Source organism: Argopecten irradians, chromosome 4 (genome assembly GCF_041381155.1).
Source record: "Argopecten irradians isolate NY chromosome 4, Ai_NY, whole genome shotgun sequence".
Taxonomy (NCBI): domain Eukaryota; kingdom Metazoa; phylum Mollusca; class Bivalvia; order Pectinida; family Pectinidae; genus Argopecten; species Argopecten irradians.
Genome location: NC_091137.1, coordinates 16,843,359 through 16,860,742, shown reverse-complemented (window position 1 = coordinate 16,860,742; position 17,384 = coordinate 16,843,359). Strand labels below are relative to the sequence as shown.

Below are 17,384 nucleotides of genomic sequence, written 5' to 3'. Positions count from 1 at the left end.
TAACTTTTATAACATATCAAACAGACAACCTAGGTGAATACAAAATAAAAGACTGTGCTGTTGCTCGTCACGACAGAGCGCAACCACACTACATCATCACATCCGGAAACAGCGTATCTAGTATAAAAATAGAACTTTATGGCAATAACTCAACACACAGTTTCTAAAACAGCGTATCTAGTATAAACATATAATTTTTTTTATTTATTTTTACGTCCTATTAACAGCCAGGGTCATGTAAGGACGTGCCAGGTTTGTTGGTGGAGGAAAGCCGGAGTATCCGGAGAAAAACCATCGACCAGCGGCCAGTACCTGGCAACTGCCCCACATGGGATTCGAACCCGCATCCCAGAAGTGGACGGCTTGTGGTAATATGTCGGGACATCTTAACCACTCGGCCACCGCGGCCCCTCATATAATTTTATGGCAATCACTCCGCACACAGTTTCTATAACAGCGTATCTAGTATAAAAATAGAACTTTACGACAATCACTCCACACACAGTTTCTATAACAGCGTATCTAGTATAAACTAGAACTTTATGGCAATCACTCCACACACAGTTTCTATAACAGCGTATCTAGTATAAAAATAGAACTTTATGCCAATCACTCCACACACAGTTTCTATAACAGCGTATCTAGCATAAAAATAGAACTTTACGACAATCACTCCACACACAGTTTCTATAACAGCGTATCTAGTATAAAAATAGAACTTTATGACAATCACTCAACACACAGTTTCTGTTAATAATATCCGGATTCTCCGTATCAGACTCTGTATATTAGTATTACCCTTAGAGTTTACTCCCAGAATCCTAGGTACTCACGGAAGTTGACGCCATTAAAGCATGTCACTTCTACTAAACAACTACCAATACGTCAATGACAATCAACATGGTGGCAGCGGTAAGGAACTATGATATAGCAACGACCAGGCAATATAAACTTTCTGATGAATTGTTTGAATGATCACAAATTCTCCTCATCTATGCCGTGTTTTCTATACTCGTGATACACACGTGCTCGTGGCTAGATCTTGATACCACGTGTACTTATTAACTTCTCGACATGGCTGATCCTGTCCAACCTGCAGCGACAGAAAACGTGAGTTTTGCTGCGTCCTTAAGAACCCCACCCCCTCTTGATATATCCACGGGGAACATCGCCGAAAATTTTAAGCGATGGAGAAGACAGATAGACATTTACGTCGACGCTTCCGGTGTCTCTGAGAAAAGCCAAAAAGTGCAGACGGCAGTTATTCTCAACTGTGCTGGGCCACGAGTAGTGGAAGTATATGACAATCTTACATGGGATACTGATACTGACCAGCATGACCCACAAAAGGTTTTACAAGCAATAGAGAACTATTGTAACCCCAGCAGGAAAAATGAGGTATTAGAAACCCATCGTTTCTGGAACACTGTGTACCACGAGCCCTTTGATAAGTTTCTGACAGAACTGAAAACGCGTGCGGGGTGCTTGTAATTTCAGTGGAAAAGACCGCACGATACGTGACAAAATCGTATTTTCAGTTTCTGGTAAATTGCAAGAACTTTTACTGAGAGATGACGACTTAGATCTCAATAAGGCTGTCAAATTCTGTAGGGCCTTTGAACAGTCCAACCAACAGGCGAAGGAATTTCGTAACCAGTCTACAGCATCTTCTAATAAAGTTAATGCAGTTGGACATCAGAAAGGTCCAAACAGAAAGAAAAGCCAACACCACTCAACTCAAAAATATAAGAAGACTGTAAGTCAGAGTAAAGAGTCTGGAGAGACACTAAAATTCAACTGCAAATTCTGTGGATTTAAACATAAGAAACAACGGGAAAAATGTCCGGCATGGGGAAAGAAATGTGATCATTGTCATGGTAACAATCACTTTAAGTCACAGTGTAAGAAAATAAATGCTGTGTCGGAGCTGAAAGACAGTGATGAATCTGATTATGATGATAATTGGCTCATGGCGTTAAAGAAGAACAACTCGAACCGTATCAAGGCTACACTCATCGTGAATGATATTGACGTTTCCTTCCAAGTTGATAGTGGAGCAGACATAAATACTATCTGCCAGAGATATGTCCGTAAAGATCAGGTGACCCCAACTAAGGTTAGACTAAACATGTGGAACAACACAAACCTGAAACCACTAGGAGAATGTCGACTTCCGGTTTACAACCCATGGAACAGAGAGGTCTCCAACATAACCTTTGTTGTTGTCAAGAACGGATATACCAACTTGCTAGGACTAACTACTATCAAGCAGCTTGGTTTCGTAACCATACACGAGGATCGTTTGGTGTCAAAAGTTGAGACCACAACACTAGGTGATCTAGGGGAGGCAACCCTACATGTTGATGAGACTGTACCTCCAAAGGTATTACCCTGTCGTAAGATTCCCATAGCACTACAGGATAAAGTCAAACAGGAACTTGACAGTTTAGTAGATAGAGAAATACTGATACCTGTGTCTGAACCAACCAAATGGGTTAGTCAGATGGCCATTGTTCATAAAGCTAATGGCAAACTGAGAATATGCATAGACCCTCAACCTCTCAATGTCGCTCTAAGGAGACAGCACTACAAACTTCCCACTCTGGAGGATGTCTTGCCAAAACTAGCCAACACTAGAATATTTAGTAAGCTGGATATCAAAGAGGCATTCTGGCATGTTCGACTTGATGAAGATTCAAGTTATCTCACAACTATGATGACACCTTTTGGACGATACCGTTGGAACAGACTTCCATTTGGCCTCAAAGTCTCAAGCGAGATATATATATTCCAACACAAACTGGATGAAGCTCTAGGCGACCTTGAGGGAACTTTCTGTGTCATTGACGACATAATCATCGCTGGACATGGTAATTCTGATGAAGAGGCCAAGAAAGATAATGACGAGAAATTAGCAGCTGTGCTGAATCGTTGCTCTGAAAGAAATATTATTTTGAATAAAGACAAGCAAGAAGTAGGGCTATCGGAAGTAAGATTCCATGGCCATCGTATCACTAAAGATGGAGTGAAAGTTGACGAATCAAAAGTCAAAGCAATACTTGAAATGCCTGCACCAAGTGATGTGTCAGGTGTCAAACGACTTTGTGGAATGGTACAATACATGTCCCGTTTCCTGCCAGATCTCTCAGACAGGATTGAGCCTATCCGTCTACTTACCTGCAAGAATACTCCATTTGAATGGTCAGCTGAGTGTGAGGAGGCGTTTTCTTCACTGAAACACATGTTAACTCACTCACCTGTCTTGCAATACTTTGATGAAAAGAAACCTGTTGTTGTACAATGTGATGCCTCGGGAACTGGTATAGGTGCATGTTTAATGCAGGAAGGGAGACCTATCGAGTACGCCTCTCGTGCACTTACTCCATGCGAACGCAGATGGGCACAAATAGAAAAGGAGGCGCTCGCCGTATTATTTGGTCTAGAACGATTTGACCAATACACGTATGGCCGTAGTGTTACAATTGAAAACGACCACAAACCCCTTGCTTCAATCCTACAGAAACCTCTGAACCTGGCACCAAATAGAATACAGGACATTATGGTGCGTATGTACAGATATGATGTGACGTTCTGTTTTGTCAAGGGAGAGCATCTATTTCTAGCCGACACGCTCAGTAGGGCTCATCTGAGCAGTTGTGAGAATGCACGTCCACGCATTCTAGTCCAGTCAAACTAGGTTTCAACGTCAAACTAATTGCAACAGAAATTATTTGTGTTGGAATGTTTTTAGATTTCGACTATAAGTAACTGGTAAAAATTCCCAAAAAATCCCATAAGGGGAAAGTGGTTAATTTTACCTATTTATAAAGCCATCCACACCGCCGGTAAGTGTGTCCCGTATGGGACGCCGTAGATCGGAAGAGTTCCACAAAGGAGGCGGGAAAGAGCTACAATGTTGGCGTGAGTGGAAAATTCACATAAATAAAAGCGCTGATTATTGACAATCGTGCATCATTGGCAGGTTTTATGATAGTGTGAGCTAAGTTCATGATTATTTTAAGTTATATTATACATAGTACCATGTACTTCACAGATGTCTATAAGTGTTGAAATGGTTAGCGATCGGTGACGGTAACCTACCCGATGGAAGTACAATTTGACGACGACATAATATTGTATTTATGTTAAATAAAACATATCTGAATTTCGATATTTTGTCAGTGTATGCTTTAATTTATCTTTAATGAGTAATGGTTCTGTCATTACGATGTATTTAAGTTTTAAAAGTTTGCCAGTTTTGATAACCCTGTTTTCATTGACGAAAAAAGTATGGAAGCCTGTTTGTACTAGCGCGATATTGATCAAAATTTCCATTTTACACATACATTTTGTATTTCCGATAAAATTCAATATTTAATACTTATTCCGAAGAGTGGTTTGGATTTTTGTGACCTCATTATTGTTTTTGTTTTTAACTGTGTATTTAATATGTACTATTTTCTTTAATTTTGTAATTATTTTACTTTATTGCCATTTTATTTCTTAATACGTGTCATAGCTCTACATAACAGATACTGATACTTATACTAATGGTCAGTTAGTTCCATGTATTTATTTATCTGGGGCCAGTTGTTCAAAGGTCTATTAAAAGTTAATCGAGGATTAAACCTTCATTAAACCGTAATTAACTTGATGACGTCATTTCCAGAAAATATGATGTTGCACAAATGTCCATAAAAGTTAACGGAGCATAAAGCTCTAATAAAGCGTTATTAAAATCTGCGATATTTAATGGACCTATGGGGCTCCTTTAAACCACAATTAAATGTTAATTTGTATGGTAAAACTTTTGTATAAACTCTTTTAGCGGAGTTCGGTTACCAAATTCTCAAAGACGGTAAAACAATTATATATTTGAGGAAATATTTAGAAATGAAACTGGAAGAAGCAGAATTAAAAAGTGAACTTGCCGGGTTGGGGATGTACATGTATGTATGTTTCCAATTAATCTATAACTACATGTACATACATGTATATGATAATCAACTTCTACATGTTCTTTATGGATACATATTGAAAAATGACTTTACAGTGAAAACTAGTCATCATGTTATAGACTTTTACACCTTATTATTAATAACAGAAACAACAATATCAAGCAAATGAAATAAGTATTTTAACAAACAAATGTCAAAGGGCATATAGATGTCGCTCTGAATAAGTAGTAAATACACACAGTGATGAATAAAGTCAATATACAGTAAAACTTCCTTAAGACGAATTTGCTTTATACGCATTTTTATTTATTACGAAGTAAATTCAAATCTTGGGTTTATGGCTCCTCTTTATTTATACTTCTTTGAGAAACGTATAGCGGATTTCCTTATAACGAATTATCTTTTGATAGGAGTGATTTCGTGGTCCCTTCAAGAAAATGTTTGCTCTATAACAATTTTTTTCCCAGAAAGTGTTGGATGTAGCCTTGTTTTAAATTGAAACTTGGGGTTTAAAAAGGGAATTAATTTATAGAAAATCAAATGCGATCAAACAAGTGTACAATTAATTGTCGATAATGGAAAATCTGTCAAAGAAGACATTGTTGCTGACTTCAGAATTTGTGAGTTAGCTTGATAACTATGTTGAATCGGGTTGCAATCGGCCTATAACTTTAATTAACTTATAGTTTCAGAAACTCTATATCAAATTTCTGTCATAACAAATTTTTTCCTCTGGTCCCAAGTCTGATTGTAATTAGATTTGATTAAAGTTTATTTTAAAGTATAGATGAAAATTGAACTTCGATTTTCTACACACATGTACATATGGAAGTTAACGTATAATGTAACCAGTGGGTTCCCGCCAAAAATATAAACTGTTCTTATTTTTTTAGAATATCACTTTATACAACGTCAACGTAATGTTGTAGACCACAACCAATCCCCAAACCATAATATACATGCATATATGAGGCTGTATTATTTGAAGGTAAGCTATTGGTACAAGGACAATACTGCCACATCACTCCGCTAATTACATTTTAAACAATTTGACGTCATATATAGGTTCCGCTTCATAATCATTTTAGTTCTTTATATACATGCTGTATTCGCCGTAATTGGCGCCTTCTCCCCTCTTCTGGAGGAATTGATTTGTTTGTCTGTTTGTTTGTTTACTTGCTTGTTTGTTTGATTAAATTAACGTCCTATTAACAGCTAAGATCATGTAGGGATGACATCCCATGTATGCTGTGTGTTGTGTGTATGAAGAGCGTGGTGGCAGCTTTGGGAGACTGTTGTATATTCGTGTTGTATAGTGGAAGTCTTGGCCTTTTTATAGTGCTATATCACTGAAGCATTCCGCCGAAGACATTATACTGACGGGTGAACCAGTCGTCCCACTCCCTTAATGCTGAAGTTAATATAAATGCCCTCATCATCCGATGAATTTAACGATGTGATTTGTGGTTTGAACGATCCGAAAAGCAATTCCGGACGCTTGAACGCAGTTCACTGTACAACTGTGTGATGCTTACAGGCATCGTATTCCATGAACTTGTGAGTCTTCCACATGTGAATCATTACGTACTAATGCGTAATCAAAGGAAAGAAGGCGTTTGTATGTTTACTGTGACAGATTAATGTGCCATGAGTGTGGAAAGAGTAAAAATGGGCGCTAATTACGGTGGATATGGTAATTAATAAATAGATATTCTGTAGTTGATGTTCATTTTTATGTGATTTTAGTTATCACGCCACTGAGGTCTATTATATTACCAATGACAACACAAAGAATGTTCGAAGTCCATGTGCGAAAGGCTGGGAAAGATACAACCTTGGTATTATACTACATTCATCAAAGAAATGCCATTGGCCAAAGTAAAAAATATAGCAATGTTATTATGTAATTTAACTTTTTGGTCCATTGAGCCTTTTGAAATTATCGAAATCCAGCATTTCCCCCTTTAAGTCATTGTCAATACACCACAATTATAAACCAAAATTATTGCAGAAATAAATGTCAGTTCTGACATATGACAGTATTACAACACTTGCACCAAAACCTTAACCTGCATACTTCGGCCAATTGGGCCTCTTGAAATTCTCCAAATCCAGCATTGTCCTTCTTTAAATGCTTGTCCATACTTATCATAACAATTTTAATTCAAGTATATTGTAGAAATTATTGTCAGTTGTTAAAAATAGCAGTATATATTACAACACACAACCAAAACCTTAACATGGGATTTCTAACACCGACGCCGACACTGACACCAAAGTGATTCCGTAAGTTCCGAGTAGCGAGCTAACAATGTAATGGGACATTATACAGTTGCCATGGTTATATTTTGTAGTGTGTATGAATTTATTTTAACTTTGTGCAAAGATGAAAATGGTATAAGTGATATAAATGCATTATAAACCTACAAGAGAGTAAATCTGAAAGCACTGCTGGTTTTTCATCATTTTTTCACCAATTCGTCAGTTTTGACCTTTATTTGACCTTCATAATAGAATGATTTTTACAGAAACAAATATCATAACAAAGTTTAATCTATCTTTATTGTAATATTGCAAGTATATAATGTATACATATAAATACTTTCCAAGAAAGAATAATTTTATTACCCTACCCCCTTAATCTACAGTGCTTATCTGCGAGGCTATATAGGTCTTAGAAAAGCTGATATTTTTCAATTTTCCCCTTTTGGGATTATTTGGGAATTTTAATACATCATTTACTACATATCAGGGAGTAAGAAAAATGTATAGTTGCTTCTGTTGCAATTAGTTTGAGGTTCAGCTATTTTTATGGCTAGATTGACTGGTCTATTCTGTCAGTCCAAACTTTTGAAAGCATCCCAGACATTAGACTAGAAGAAATCAGACGGGAAGTTCAAAAGGATGGAAATCTACAAACTTTGGTCAGTGTTGTGCTTGAGGGATGGCCAAGTGACAAGTACAAAGTACCACACTGTATATTGCCATACTACGACATTCGCGACACCTTAAGTGTAGAAGATGGACTAGTGGTCAAAGGCGAGTCTGTCATTATTCCGTCAGCACTACGAGCGAATATCAAACAAAGGTTACATAGTGCACATCTTGGATATGATAGTATGATGCGTCGTGCTCGAGGCACAGTATATTGGCCAAGCATGGCACAAGACATTAGACAAATAGCTGATGCCTGTGAAATCTGTCAAGGAATGAAAGCTAAACCTGCTGCGGAACCCATTAAGCAGCACTGTGATGGTGATTTTGCTTTCCAGAAAGTTGGTCTGGATTTGTTTGAAATTGCAGGGAAGCAATACCTTATCACCGTAGACTACTATTCTAGCTTCATTGAGGTAGATCTACTTACAAAAACCACTAGTTCTCAAGTGATATCTCTACTCAAGAAACATTTTGCTCGCTATGGAATACCACAATCGATAGTATCCGATGGAGGACCGCAGTTCACAAGTCAGGAGTTCAAATCATTCGTGACAGACTGGGGAATAAGCCACTCTATTTCATCACCAATGCACCAAAGGGAGAATGGTAAGGCAGAATCTGCGGTAAGAATCATGAAAACTCTACTTATCAAAACCAAGAAAGAGGGAGGAGATCCCTATGTGGCTATATTGGAGCAGAGAAACACTCCAAGACAAGACACTGGACTTAGCCCAGCAGAAATGCTATTTCAGAGGCCTACACGAACATCCTTGCCATATCTTCACAAAACGCAGAATGACGCCAGTCACACAAAGGTAAAACGCGAAAAACGTAAACAGTCTGTGAAGAAGTGTTATGACAAGAAAACCAAAAACTTGTCCCAACTTGAAATTGACCAATCTGTGTATTATCAGCATTCCGAAGGGCAACAGTGGAAACGCGGGAAAGTTGTCGGAATTCTCGGTCAGCGTACGTATGAGCTAAAGAGACAGGATGGTGGTGTATATAAACGTAATCGTGTACACATTAGACCAACGGCCATTGATGTGCATATGCGTGATAGATCCCCGTTGCGAGTTAGGGTACCAGATGTAATATCGCGTTCGAGTGTGCAAACTAGCAGCAGTACCAGCAGTGCTAAAATGAGAAAAACATACTGGAGGACCGACGCAAGGTTATCATCAGTAAGCCAGACACTCAGGACCCAAAGCAAGAAAACTCTATCGCAAATAGTAGACCCAAACGTGAAATACGCGCACCTGTAAAGTTCAAGGACTTCGTCACCAAGTGATGCAATGGTCATGAACATTTGCATGCATTTAACTTGTGGATATGATTTCAGTGTTCAATTTAGGTTGTGTTTTTTCGAGTTTAAAGTTTATTACCAGTTTAAGTGACAGTTACAGTGAAGGACAGTGTCTATAGCAAATCAGGTCATAAAGTAAAGTTTTGATTATTAAGTGATAACTCAAAGTTAAGATATTAATTACAGTCTAGATCTATTTCTAGTAATTTTAAAAGATAAAATAATCTTTCTTTAAAGAAGGGAGGATGTTAATAATATCCGGATTCTCCGTATCAGACTGTATATTAGTATTACCCTTAGAGTTTACTCCCAGAATCCTAGGTACTCACGGAAGTTGACGCCATTAAAGCATGTCATGTTTTCAGCCTGGCTCCGCATCTTACTTCTACTAAAGAACTACCAATACGTCAATGACAATCAACAGTTTCTATAACAGCGTATCTAGTATAAAAATAAAACATTATGACAATCACTCCACACACAGTTTCTATAACATTTTCTCATGGGTGGATAATAGGACTTACGTGATGATAACTGTTACACAACCATCGACTGTTCCATATTCGGCGATGTACACATGTTGTATTTATTAAAGCCACGTGAAACATTCATTGTAATAAAACTTAACTTATACTATAGAGGAGCGTATTAAGAGGATAACTTTATTCTGAAATAATTAAATAATCATTTTTTTACTTATTCTACGAATGTCTTCGAAAAAAGAACTGAAAAGAAACCAATAAAATACACCTGAAGTGTTCTGTTTTGTTATTTGATTCCATGTAAAAAAATAAACAATTTACTTACAATTTTCAACATTTTATTCAATACACGAATCTAGGAACCATAAATGGAATATTCAAAACAACAGAATAATTAATTTGATCAATATGAACTCCATTAGTATACATGTAAGAAAAGACTTTTCATTTAATTATCTCATGAGATCATTTGGCTAATTGAATGCAAATGACAAACATGTCTCATTTTGTTCTTAAATGCTCGCATTTGTACAAATTAATATAAAGCATCGTGTTGAAGAAAACACGTTTTTTTGTGGGTTCTTGTTGATATTTCAGGAATGTTTGGTTGTACTTTTCTCATGATGGACACGATAACAGGCAGCAGCTTAAATTGTAGGCATAAAGGTATTTAATACTAGTTCAATAATTCTCATCTCTTTCCTGAACCAAATATATGAGGGCAGATATAATGTAATTATTCTAATATTAGCAGAGTTTAGTCTATATTTTGATAAGTTACATATGGTGAGGGGGTATTTACAAACACTGCCTTCTTCACACATGAACTACCTTTAAGACAGCTGAAATATATAGTCTTCATATCCTTACTATCTTGCCATGTGCAAACACGTGTCGCCAACTTTACTCTCCCCCAGTAACGTGATGTCATACTTCTCTACCGGATACCGACACATGTCCCCATTGAAATGTTTATAAAATCCGCACTGAGCTGCCTCCGTAGCGCAGTCGGTAAAGAACTGGATATACCTATGCGTGGTCACGTGCTGGTTCACGTCAAGGTGTCTATGACGCGGAGTCACAGTTATATCAAAGGTGGATTTGGGCAGTGCCAGTATAGCTGGCATCTGATACGGACGGTTGGCATCAAATAATGATCTGTCCTTTAATTGCACTAAAGGAAATGATTTAGGTATAGGACTAGATTTCCTTGTACCTCTGTTCACTAAGACAAACTTAATGAAAACCTCACCAAATTTCTTTTTAATATAATGATTGGACATTGTTGTCAACATGCTGTATAAAGTATTACCTATATGATGGATGATGGAGGGATGTGGACATTGCCAATTTGATTTCCGGTTTCTGGTATTTTGATATCAAATGAACTTCCGGTGTGAGCGAGCACGAGATCTGTACGACAAATGCCATCATATGACCATTCTGGTAGAGGTCTGATCTGCTGCAAAAGACAATGCTCTTCGGGGGGGGGTGTTCTGCAGTCAAAACCAGTTTTACAATGCTCCGTACAGACAAATTATCTGCACTAAATCGGTACTAAGGGGAAGCAAAACATTTTATCCCGTAACTATGCATGTTTTACAATGGAAAAATCATGTGATGAATTCCTTAGCAGTTGGTTATCGTTTATGTTTGTACATCCCAGTGTGTAAACACCTAAAGCGCCTCTGATTATTCAACCCCAACATCTTTTGATTCCGATTGGCTTTCAACTTTTGACTACTGTTCATAGCGCATTTTTTTAAAATAACATTGTATTTACTATATAAACATGTAATTGCTTATTCAAAGTATTCAACAACAGAATATTGGCTCTCTATTTAGGCACTATATTTCATGGAGGGAAGATATCATTACATACTGTATGGTGGTAAGTTTCCCTGAATGAAGACGAAAAAAGGTCACTACGGTATAAATATGGAGCTACGATATGGGATCAAAAAGTTCCCAAACGTGTGATTATTTTTTATCATGTTTATCTAAACTCATGCTAGCTAATTTTCAAAATTTTAAAAGACGCTCGCTAAAGCTGGTGTCTTATCAAAACTTTAAAATTAACTAACACGAGTTTGATAAGCATGATAAACGACAGTCACTTGTTGGGGAACCTCTATTTATCAAGGTAGCTGCGTGGACGTAGGGAAATTTAGATCGAGGCTGAAGGCTGACTCTCGATGTAAATAAGCATTTGATAATAGGACTTTATTACCAAAAAATATGCTATATCTGAAATTGGACAAATGCAAACTACTCTGTATCACTTGAATGGGGACTAAGAGATCCGGTGAACAAAGTTATACAACAATCCTACTGGAGTAAATGATAAGCTACAGTTAAATGTGATTTTCAGGAAAACAGTAAAAATAAGTAATAGATAGCCAGATAATAATATACAATTACGGCCATTTGTGGAGGGATACAACTAAAATTGTCTTCCTGGAAAGAGTAATTTTTCCGAGGGTTTTCCAGGGAGACAATTTTAGATGTATCACGACACATAGGGACATAATTATTTTAAAATACCGAGCAAAATCAAAAGAGAAATATCTCTGGTAAAAGAACTCATGAAGATATTTCCAATCATTGCTACATTCGTCGGGCTGCCAAAAATAAGCAACAGCGTTGCCATTGTTTCTTGACGTTATAATTGACGTAAACTTCTGGTCACGTGCGGAGCTTCCAAGGGTTATTTCCCTCGGGGTTTATTTCCCTGGGGTTATTTCCCTCGCCTTCCAATTCCGGGGAAATTCAAAATGAAAGCTAAGTCTTATAATAACTGTTGATGTAGGGGTACCAATAACCGGCTAAACAGGAGTTGTTGCATATTGGACGGCAACAACCAGGGCCAAACAGGAGTTGTGGTCTATCGGACGGCAACAACCAGGGCCAAACAGGAGTCGTTGTATATTGGACGTTAACAACCCTGGCCAGAGAGGAGCTGTTGTGTATTGGACGGAAACAACACGAATCAAACAGGAGTTGTTTATTGAACGGCAACATCCAGGGGCAAATTAGAGTTGTCTAAGACATGTCATCAACCAGAATTCAAAGTTATTGTCTAGTAGACGGCAACAGCCAATGTCAAATATAAAGGGCGGAAATACCAAAGGCCGAACTAGAGTTGATGTCTAAGTGACGGCAGCTACCAGGGTCAATTTGAGTTGTTTTAAAGGACGGTAACAACCAGGATCGAACATTGGGTGTGGTTTGATTATTTTAACGTCCTATGAACAGCCAGGGTCATCTAAAAAAAGGACAATTCAGTCTAAGAGTACATTGAAATTTGCACATTTTCGGAACCAAAACAGTTATAGTAGAAATTAGATTAGTCAGATTAGTGAAATGTATGTGAAATGTTCAAACTCACTTAACGCCCGCCATTACTTATAGTGGTCAGATGTCTTGTATTCCGAACACTTGCCCTTGCCAGTGTGGTAAAGGAATTTTTGTCTAGAATTACTCAAATCGGTCTTACAGTAGTGCATTTACCTTATTACATGCATGTTCTTGTCTAAAAATAATTGCATCAACTTCTCAGTGGTAATTTATTGCATTTGTTTAACGTGCGTGACTTTGGCTCGGGTACATAATGTATGGGTACAGCGTACATGTTGTACCTGCTTAGTCGTATTGATCAACGATTTCCAATTTCAACGGTATCAATCAAAATACTTAATACTGTCGTGAAATTTCTCAATATTTTTTGTTTCATATGGAATGTAGAACAATACATTTATATCATATTTTGATTTGTGATTATGTAACAGAATTAGCCTCACTGAATTTTCCCTTTAAAGATGCTCCATCGCCGACAGAGCATAAATGGTGTTCATCACTTGAACAATATTTGGTGTTTAATCGTGTATATGTATGCCTAATTAACACACACAAAAAATACATAAAATAACGTATTTCGCCTTTGGTGCATGCGCAATCATTACTTCATTCCATATAGGATATAGTGCCACGGAATTTTTTCGGGATGCAATTAATTATTTTTCATATTTTGAACTTGAAGTAAAATTAGAAGCTCTAACTTTTCAATGGTGGTAATGGTGTAACATAAGTAACTTTTGTAACTAAAGAAAAATACTAAATCGCCTACTCTTGTTTTTGATAGTGAAAAAATACATTTATCAGCGGTGGAGCATCTTTAAGGACATGGCAGGTTTATGTGTTTGAGGAAAGCTGGAGTAACTTAGTGAAAACACCGACCTACGGTCACTTACTGGCAACAGCCCCAGATTGGATTCGAACTCGCGACCAAGAGGTTGGGGATGTTTTGTCAAATGTCTGGACATCTTAACCAAGGGTGATGGGTGGGAGTGGGGTTGTTGGGGTGTCTACATCCTCGATACACCAGGGGTGACTGTCACTGACGCAATATCTATCCCTTGACTAGTATATCATAGTAAAACTGGAAGCAACAGAAGAAACAGGTTATATAAAATTTGATCATTTATTGTACACCAAAGAAATTATATAACGGTACACAGTTGTTGACTCTGGGTTGATATGAGGTAGTGATAGTAACCCCTGGAGTATCGAGTAACAGTAGGAGAGTAATAAACTACAGTATACAGCTATTGATAGAAACAGATTCAGTCCAGTCAATTTAGTGAAAATATAAGCCTGACTTAGATATAATTGCAACAGTAGTTTTTTATTATTCTTTTTTGCATTTCAGATAAGACGTTCTCAGTACCATAACAGGAATTAAATATTGGAAAGTCAAAATTTGAAAGAGTGATGTTTGCCTCATTTGTAAAATTAACTGCATGAGGAGCCGACTTTAGTATAGTACTTATAAGCTGAAACGGAGAAAATAATCAATTGAACGAAAAATAATTAAACAATCATAATGGAGAAGTACCTGTTGAGATATGGTTATTTTTTACTTTTAAGCCCTCTTCAGATACAGATAACATTAATATTTTACCCTGAACAAAATTAGTTTGTGATAAGATTCTTCAGACATGACCTTTTGTCTAGTATCATTACATTTAGGACGGTGCATTCACATGACGCAAATAAACTGGAACCTTCAAATTCGACCGATCATATCAATTTCATGCTATATTGAATCCATATTTAATAATCTACATAATTCTTGGGCAAGTATTTTAAGATATTGAAAGGCAGATAATTCTAAATAGCAGATTTAATTTTGTATACGTTAGGTAAAACAAGTTTTAAAGCAATTAATTATGTACTGAAAAATATCGTAACTATTATAATTTGACATTTTGTGCCGAAAAATGGTTAATAAATATGAAAAAAAACGAATTTTTGGATATGCTTTGTCAATTTGAAATACAATTAGCATGTTTAACAATAATACAACAAATGATTTTAAAAAAATAACACACAGATAACTTGAAATTATGCATGGTCAAATTACTTTATATTTGGGGAAAGTTTAAATGCAAGACCACTCTGGAATTGTAATTCCGATTAATAAAAAAGCCCACACTATTCTGAAATGCAAGTTTTAAGAATTTTCCGAGATTATTTAAAACTTTGACATTATTTACACTGAGTAATTGAACAAGTTTGAACACACTTGGATGATAAAAATAATAAGGTTTCAGATATCTAACTCGTAGTTGGGTATGAAGAGGACATTTAAGGATGAAGTGAAACTCATCTTCTATATCATTGGTATTACAAACTGTACAGATTCTATTAGGTCGTGCTACATTTTGAAACCTACCACTTTCAATATTTAACTTATGACTACTTAATCGTATACTTGTAATACTGTTTTTATACGTATGATATATATATGATGAATGGGTTTCTTTAAATAATATTGTAAACCAAAATTGTCTACTAGATGTTGATATAAAATTCCTTTTGAGGAATTCTGTATCCTGTTTAAAATTTCTTGAGTACAAACATCATAAAATTTTTGTTCAATTAGTTTATATACAATATTACTCTCATACGTACTATTCCACAAATACCCCAATCCTAGCTTATTCAGTTCGGCTTGTATATTCATGATCCAATCATCATTATCTAATATTCTTTGATCATAGCATGCTTTTAATATACAATTATCGGTTTCGTTAAGTTTTACCCAGTATTTCAATATTTTCATTTTCCGGATAATATGCATAGGCAATCTACCTAGCTCATAGTATACAAGATCGTTACAAGTGTTTTTACCGACGCCTAGAATTCTTTTACAAAAAGTAACATGTACTTTTTCAACCTCAAGTGCTCTATGAAAACCCCATACTTCACGTGCATAGACTAATACACTTCTTACGTAAGTGTCAAATACTGAACATAATGTTTCAGTGTTAAAACTATGACTTTTTAATTTATTTGATAATGCAAAATATGCTTTTCTGCCCTTTTCAGTTACTTGTTGTTGAGTTTTGTTAAATTTACCAATATAATTTAAAAAAACATACCTAGATAATTAAAATCATCAACCACTTCTACTACAACAAGTGTCAATGCATTCTTGGGGAGATGGGCGTATATGGTAATAGCTAAATTAATTGTTATCTGTGTGTGATTGCATGTACATGTTTGTATAAAAATTGTAGTTAGGTTATGTTTGTAGAGTTGGTTATTGGATGCCATAGACACTAAACCCAGTAATCCCTTGTGGGGTGTATCTGACTTCTTTGTATAGGCGGGTGCTCCGATGAATTTACGTTAATACAGAAGTAATGCTATTCAAGTTAATTACAACAATTATTTTTTGCACTTCCTTGTTAATGATTTGATATTTATGTGCTTATATTGCCACAAGTTTACTTTCAGATTTACGACTTAAATTGGTAAAAATACCTTCGATAATTACTAGATTAATCTGAATATGTTATAAATCATTGATAAACCATTCACATTACTCTGTCATGCTGGTAATCAAGTCATACTTCTGTCACGTTTTATCGATACTATCACATATCACATGCTGTTGTTTTGATAATCTAAAAGTAATCCATTAACAACATTCGACCAGTGAGTAACAGTATTGTGGATAGCTATAGAACGATAAAGTTATGTAATTGTGATGAAAAAGGTATTTAGTAACTATATTCTAACATTTTACGTTACAATGTTAGTATACATTGGCTATACACCAGATCAATACATTTCCAGGGAAATAAAATGTACAAACATATTTTATCTAACCAAAGTCCATTGAAGAGTAGGTTAGTTTATTTCGAGAATTCACGGAAACCGTAAATTAATTTAAGAATGCGTGAATGCGCAATCTTTCGCAGTGTAGAACTCGTCTGCACAACGTGATCTCGGGGCCGGTGAAGCTCAACATGGCATGTATGACCTCAAACCACACTTAATTTCACGAAAAAATCAAAAAACACCTTTTTTAATTTAACAAAAAAATATTGCTTCCACAATTTTAGTTATTTATGCTGCAGTTGAGTTACAAAGTATCCCAAACCCTGATATCGTTTTTGAGAAATTTTCCTTTATAAGTCACAAAGGATGAGTGTCAATTTGGGCCTTCTGGTGGCCATGACCGATATGCATTATTTTTGTGTACAGATATCCGGGGTTATAGGACATCATGATATGACATGTTATTAAGGTCAGATCGGAGTCCCTTGTAGGTTATGGGGGGTTACAGGAGGGGCAATTTTCTGTTTTGTCCCGTTTTGTTCGAACCAAATTATATATTTGAATTATTTTTAA

At 36.3% G+C, this 17,384-nt stretch overlaps 1 pseudogene; it reads right to left on the bottom strand.

The window, feature by feature from the left end:
- Nucleotides 1–9,504: 9,504 nt before the first annotated feature.
- Nucleotides 9,505–14,005, bottom strand: LOC138322126 (uncharacterized; annotated as a pseudogene).
- Nucleotides 14,006–17,384: the final 3,379 nt, after the last annotated feature.